Below are 7689 nucleotides of genomic sequence, written 5' to 3' on the forward strand. Positions count from 1 at the left end.
AGCCTCACCGTCACCAAGCAACAGCCACCTCGCGCTACAACTGCTCATTCACAAAAACAAACTCCCCTGTCTCGCTCTGCAGCTGCAGGGGGGACACTGCCACGTTTCCAGGAGCCCTGTCTACATTGGGAAAGCTCACGGCTCAATTTAAACAGATATTCTGACATCTAACGGAACGGCGTCATATCTTAAGGGGGCAATCTGCATTTTAAAGGAACATGGACATTTTAACGGGTATTTCTGCAAATAAAGAGATGTAAATGGACGAGATTATATTTCAAAGGCATGTGGGTTCATTCAAAGGGATATCTTAATATGTAAAGTGACGCAGTTGTATCTAAATGAATCTACATTTCGAAGAGATGTTGCCCTATTTATAAGTAGAGACAATAGGTGTGAATTCTGTCTGTGTCCCAATGTTGAGTCAGACTGACATTTTACTTAGAAAAGCTCTGCATTTAAATTACATTCTTGAGAAGGTAATTTATTGATTCGGGTGTAGGTTAGGGAGAATTGGCCGTGCTAAGTTACCCATAGTGACCAGGGATGTACAGGGATGGCCATGGGAAATACGGAGTAAGGGGTTGGGTATGGGTGGGATACTGTTCAGAGGGCCAGAGTGAAACAGATGGGCTGAATGGTCTGCTTCCACATTGTCGGAATTCGATGACCCTCCCCACCAAAGGAGCATTTTATCTGCATCTATCCTGTCAAGCCCCTTTCAGAATTCTACTGGTTTCAATAAAGGTATACAGCACAGAAACAGACCCTTCGGTCCATGCCGACTCGGATTCCAAACTAAACCAGTCCCACTTGCCTGCATTTGGCCCATATCCCTCTAAACCTTTCTATTCATGTCCCCATCCAAATGCTGTTTCAATGTTGTCACTGTACCTGCATCTACCACATCCTCAGCAAGTTCATTCCACATGCAAATCACCCTCTTTCAAAATGCCCCTCCGGTTCCTTTTAAATCTCTCTCCTTACATTTACAAAAAAATGCCCCCCTAGTTTTGAGTTCCCCTATGCTAAGCAAGAGCTATTTGCTATTCACCTTACCTCCAATCCTCATGATTTTATCAATCGCAATGAGGTCACCCCCCCCCAACCTCCTGTGCTCCAGTGAATAAAGTCTCAGTCTTTACAATATCCTGGTAAATCTTTATTAAACCCTCTCTAATAGTATTCTTCCTATTACAGGGCCACCAGAACTGTACTCCATACTCTGAAAGTGGCCTCACCAACATCCCGTACAACCTCAACATGATGTCCCAACCCCTATACTCAATGGTGTGAACAATGAAGGCAAGGTTGCGAAATGCCTTCTTAACCACCCTGTCTCCCAGTGATGCAACTTCCAAAGAACTATTTTCTAAAACACGACTCATGGCCCGACCATCATCTGTACAACCCCTTGCTTTTATTAAGCCTCTCTCTCTCTCTCTCACACACACACACACACTCTCACACTCGCAGGCTCATACTCCATCACACACACTTTTCCAAGCATGCACACACACACTTCTGCGCACTCTCACGCACAAACTCACATGCACACTCTCACTCTCTCATGCACGCACACACATTACTCTTTGGGGTGAAATTGTATTGGCAGAATTATATTTGCAGATACATTCAATTTTGTTCAAAAAGCACACAATCTGCAGGCAGTCAATGCATCTAATATTTTACAAATTCCGACTTTGGAAACAGAACCTGTCTGATTCAAGATTGGAATACCAACAGACTCAAATCTCACACCTTTAATGCATTGTCGGAGTGGAGTTTTTTTTATATAAAACTTTAAGTCATCTCAAGAACATTGTTACATATTAATGAACCAAAGCCCGCACCCATTCTAAGAGATGAAGACTATCTAAGTTTGTTCAATATATTCTATCAGTTGCATCACACTGATCTTTTGATATAAGTTCTGTGTCTTATGATGCTGTTCCATGAGGCTTATGTCTCGATGAGGCAAGATGGTACAGATGAGGCGATGAAGAATTACAAATCACGTAGGAAGGATTTAAAGAGGGAGTCAAGAAGAACAAAGAGAGGACACGAGCAGTCTTTAGCAAATAGAATAAAGGAGAACCCTAAAGCTTTCTGTAGGTATGTGAGGAATAAAGGATGATTAGGGTAGGAATAGAGCCAGTCAAAGACAGAAGTGGGAAGTGGAGTGTGGACCCTGCAGAGATCTGAGAGGTGCTAAACGAACATTTCTCATCGGTGTTCACTCAGGAAAAGAATGAGGTACGAGATATTAGACTCGAAAGGATCGAGGTTAGTTACACACAGGTGTTATCAATTCGAGGAGTGAAAGTGGACAAGTCCCCTGGGCAGGATGGGATTTATCCGAGGATTCTCTGGGAAGCTAGGAAGGAGACAGCCGAGCCTTTGGCTTTGAGTCGTCATTGTCTACGGATTTAGTACCTGAGGACTGGAGGATTGCAAATGTTGTGCCCTTGTTCAAGTAGGGCAGCAGAGATGACCCAGGTAATTATAGACCAGTGAGCCTTACTTCTTTTGTAGGAAAGACTTTGGAAAGGATTATAAGATTTATCATCTAGCAAGCAACAATTTGATTTCAGATAGTCAATAGGGTTTTGTGAAATGCAGGTCGTGTCTCACAAACCTCACTGAGTTTTTTGAGAAGGTGACCAAGCATGTAGATGAGGGTAGGGCAGTTGACGTGGTATACTTGGACTTTAGTAAAGCCTTCGATAAGGTTCCACATGGTAGGCTGGTGGAGAAAATGCAGAGGCATGGAATTGAGGGTGATTTAGTAGTTTGGATTAGAAACTGGAAGAAGGCAGCGAGTGGTGGTTGATGGAAAATATTCAGTCTGGAGTCCAGTTACTAGTGGTGTTCCACAAGGATGTTTTGGGACCACTGCTGTGTCATTTTTATAACTGACTGAGACGCAGGCATAGGTGGATGGGCCACAGTAAAGTCGATGGAGTACTGGACAGTTTGGAAGAATGTTACAGGATGGGCCTATTCGAGAAAAGGGAAACCTGACAGGGGAAACTCCTCAGTCCACAAACAACTTATTTATACAGGCCCACAGAACCCTCTTCACCCCAGAGGTAGTAGTAGTATGTTACTCCTCTCTATCGGTAGATGACTAACTTGCCCCGTCCCCAGTCCCCGATTCCAATCTATTAAATCAGACTTCCTACTGCCAACCCTCCGAAGAGAAATATCACTTTAGGGTGTAGGTTTGCTCGATGAGCTGTAGGTTTGATATCCAGACGTTTCATTACCTCGTTAGGTAACAACATCAGTGGTGACCTCCAAGTGAAGCGAAGCTGTTGTCTCCTGCTTTCTATTTATATCTTTCTCCTGGATGGGGTTCCTGGGGTTTGTGGTGATGTCATTTCCTGATCATTTTCTGAGGGGTTGATAGATGGCATCTCGATCTATGCGTTTGTTTATGGCATTGTGGTTGGCGTGTCAGGCCTCTAGGAATTCTCTGGCATGTCTTTGCTTAGCCTGTCCCAGGATACATGTGTTGTCCCAGTCGAAATGGTGTTTTGTTTTCTCCGTGTGTAGGGCTACGAGGGAGAGAGGGTTGTGTCTTTTTGTGGCTAGCTGGTGTTCGTGTACCCTGGTGGCTAACTTTCTTCCTGTTTGTTCTACATAGTGTTCGTGGCAGTCCTTGCATGGAATTTTGTAGATGATGTTGGTTTTGTCCATGGGTTGTACTGGATCTTTTAAAGTTTGTTAGTTTCTGTTTCAGAGTGTTGGTGGTTTTATGTGCTACTAGGATTCCGAGGGGTCTTAGTAGTCTGGCTGTCATTTCTGAAACTTCTTTGATGTATGATAAGGTGGTGAGGGTTTCTGGCTGTGTTTGGTCTGCTTGTCGTAGTTTGTTCTTGAGGAATCTGTGCACTGTATTATTTGAGTATCCGTTCTTCTTGAAGACATTGTATAGGTGGCTCTCCTCTGTTTTCCAAAGTTCATGGTGGCTCGTCGGAATCGTCTTCTGATACAGCTTTGTTTGTGTGTGTTGGGATGGTTGCTGGTGTCGAAAGAAAGGACAACGGAGAACTACAAACCGGCGTATACAGAAAACCAACAAACACTGACCAAATACTTAGCTACACCAGCGGGGGCCTGCAGGTCAAGGCCTCCCTGTACATGGATGACATCGTCGTTTTTTGCTAAGATCCACTGTCCGTGCGCAAACTCATGTGCATATGTGACCAGTTCGAACGGGCCTCGGGAGCCAAGTGAAACCGAGGCAAGAGTGAGGCCATGCTCTTCGGGAACTGGGCAGACCAATCCTCGGTCTCCTTCACCATCAGAACTGACCACCTGAAGTTGCTGGGTATTTGGGGGGGGGGGGGGGGGGGGGGGCATGGGCCAAGTCTTGGGAGGAGCGTATCAGCAAAGTGAGGCAGAAACTGGGCAGATGGAAGCTCCAGTCGCTCTCCATCACGGGAAAAAACCTGGTCATCAGGTGTGAGGCACTGTCATCGCTGTTATACGTGGCACAGGTCTGGCCTCTTCCCAGAACCTGCGCCACTGCAGTCACCCGGGCCATCTTCCAATTTATATGGAGGTCAGAGATGGATTGGGTCCGAAGGAACTCGCTGTACAAAGATCTGGGCAACGGGGGAAAAAATACACCCAATGCCACCCTCACTCTGATGGCCACCTCTGTGTGTGGCAGCATCAAGCTGTGCGTGGATCCCCGGTACGCAAACACCAAGTGTCACTACGTACTGAGGTATGTGTCCCCGGTGTTGCAAAGGATGGGCCTGGTCTCGCTGCCGCGGAACGGTCCGAGTAGTTGGACCATTCCGTATCACCTGTCCTTCGTGGAGAAGTTTATGAAGAAAAACACCTTTGACCACAAGTACATCAGGAAGTGGTCAGCACGTAGTGTCCTTGAGACCCTTCAGGAAAAGGAGAGGGCGGATCCTATCGAGCGGCTCCCTGAGCAGACTGTCAAAGCCATTTGGCAGAATGCCTCATTGCCAGAACTTTCCAACAAGCACCAAGACATGGCTTGGCTGGTGGTGAGAAGGCCTCTGCCTGAGAGATCCTTTATGCATGCCCGGACTCTCAGCCGCACCACACGCTGCCCTCGAAGTGGCTGCAGTGGGGGACGAGACTGTCACACACCTCCTTCTGGAATGTGCCTACGCAGAAGAAGTCAGGAGAGGAATGCAGTGGTGTTTGTCAAGGTTCGTCCCGAGCAGCGCCGTGACACGGGACTCCGTGCTCTACGGTCTGTTCCCCGGGACGCACACCGAGACGAACATCACCTGTGCCTGGAGGATCATCGACTCAGTGAAGGACGCTCTCTGGGCGGTCCAAAACTTGTTGATCTTCCAGCTGAAGGAGTTGACCCCGACTGAGTGTTGCAGACTGGCACATTCCAAGGTCCTGGACTACGTGTTGAGGGACGTACTGAAGCCTGGGGCATCTGCCGCCAAGGCGCGGTGGGGAAAGACCACCGTGTAACATCTGCCTGCCTAAAGAAGAACAGGGGGCCCACACAGTCATTTGGGCTCTGCTGATGGCTCAGCTAAATATATGGACATATGATTGATAAATGTACAGACCTGTATATAAAAATTATAAATTCTGATCTCTGTATGTAAATGGTTACGTATGTATGGCATGACCAACTGTACAGACCATCAAATTATTTTATGAATAAAGTATATTTTTGTAATAAAAAATATCAGACATGCGAGTTGTGCAAGGTTACTTTATGAACTCTCCAATTAGCTCAGACTGGTATCTCTTTATGATAGGAGTTTATCTTGTTAGCAAGCTGGGTAGGTTTTTCCCACCTGATGGATAGTTCAAAGTCTGTACGAGCGATCAGTCAAGCGCACACAGATCTATTAATTAACTTTTCTTCCTTACAAATTATTGTCTTTCACTGTTATCTGTCTAATTAAAAACATGCAATGTTTTTGCAAACTTTTGTATGAAGGAAGCCACTTTGTATCAGTACATCAGAGTAGCCTGCTGGGGCACTGGAAGAGCTGGTACTCGATTCTCCGAGTTATTAGAACCTGGTTAGTTCAGCTTATAGGTGTCAGTATTATGCTGCAACAGTGATGCTGTCAGTGAATAAAGGGGATGACTAAAATGAAACTAAACTGTAAGAGGGTTTTATTCCAGGCTTCCAAAGAGTACGATCTCCAGGACAAACCAAGAGAGAGGCTTTACAGGTCTGAGTCCACGAGGGATTCCCTGGGCCGCCTCAAATCTCCACTTTAACATGGGAGGTAGGACAAAATGGCTTCTGCTTGGCTAACTCGGTCGGAACTGAGTCAGGCAGATACTCGTGACTCAGAGCAAACAAGAAACCACAGACTGACGTAAATCCAGACAAATACGATTCCAAGAACAGGTTGTCTACAAGAAATTATGATAGACTAAGTCAAAAATGCACGAGGACCTTGCGGGATCTGATTGGTTGTTACTATGTGATCATGCTCAATGTCTGACTCTAAACAATGTACATAGGTTCTATCCAAACTCTGTATAAGTCGGCGGATTCTTTTGGCACTCTAGGAGTACTCATCAGTGGCCCAGTGGTTAGCACTGCTGCCTCACAGCACCAAGGTCCCAGGCTCGATTCCAGCCTCAGGGGGCTGTCTGTGTGGAGTTTGCACATTCTCCCAGTGTCTGCGTGGGTTTCCTCCCACAATCCAAAGATGTGCAGGTTTGGTGAATTGGCCATGCTAAACTGCCCATAATGTTAGGTGCATTAGTTAGAGGGAGATGGGTCTGGGTGGGCTACTCTTCAGAGGATCGGTGCGGACTGGTTGGGCCGAAGGGCCCATTTCCACACTGTTGGGAATCTAATCTAATCTAATCCTTCTGGTCTGATCAGAGTCTAGCAACCCGGCTGTATCAAAGAATAAACTATTGCTTGTGTGATTGACAAAGAGTCATTTCCAGGTGTGTTTATTGACCAATCCTAGAAATCCGAAGATCCGGACTAGCAGTCCGAACAGCCAGGCAGGAAATGGTTAATGTCCCCAGGATGTGGGGAGCAAATAAGACACCAAGGCATTAACACCAACACCAGGGAGAAACTGAACATACAGACGTGACAAACATTAGTGGCAAGCCAGAATCACAGATGTACAGCACAGAAACAGTCCCTTCAGTCCATGCTGACCAGATATCCTAAATCAATTCAATCCCATTTGCCAGCACTTGGCCCATGTCCCTCTAAATACTTCCCAATATATACCCATTCATATACCTTTTAGAGGTTGTAATTGTACCAGCAGCCACCACTTCCTCTGGCAGCTCATTCTTTACACACACCACCCTCTGTATTTAGGAGTTGCCCCTTCGGTTTCTTTTAAATCTCACCCTAAACCTATGAGCAATCCCAGATCAAAGATCTTGTCTATTTACCCTTGCCATGCCCCACATTATTTTATACAAGGTTGTAGGGTCACCCCTGTGGGATATAGGTAAAGCAGTGTTACTTCTGCAACCATAATTGCTTCTACAAGGTAAATGAACTAACGCCAGGGTATAATTGTTTCAGCCAAGAGTGGAGTTAACAAGAATGAAAGCTATGTGAAGGAAATATATAATTGCTTTTGTATTAGCTAAAATGTGCATGAATGAAATGTGTCTGCAAACAATGGTAGATATTACAGACAAACAGATAAGGTGCTGTGAGGGGAGGGGGTG

The 7689-nt window shown here is 45.8% G+C and overlaps 1 protein-coding gene and 1 long non-coding RNA gene across 2 annotated transcripts in view; one reads left to right on the top strand and one right to left on the bottom strand.

The window, feature by feature from the left end:
- The window catches only part of LOC148144457 (uncharacterized), a 309257-nt gene that overhangs the window by 300900 nt on the left and 668 nt on the right, over window positions 1-7689 (bottom strand). The gene's annotated exons all lie outside the window — the stretch shown is intronic.
- The window catches only part of LOC148144460 (uncharacterized), a 587526-nt gene that overhangs the window by 181222 nt on the left and 398615 nt on the right, over window positions 1-7689 (top strand). The gene's annotated exons all lie outside the window — the stretch shown is intronic.

Source organism: Chiloscyllium plagiosum, unplaced genomic scaffold (assembly GCF_037043375.1).
Source record: "Chiloscyllium plagiosum isolate Xiang-an unplaced genomic scaffold, Cpla_swu_hap1 HiC_scaffold_27, whole genome shotgun sequence".
NCBI lineage: Eukaryota > Metazoa > Chordata > Chondrichthyes > Orectolobiformes > Hemiscylliidae > Chiloscyllium > Chiloscyllium plagiosum.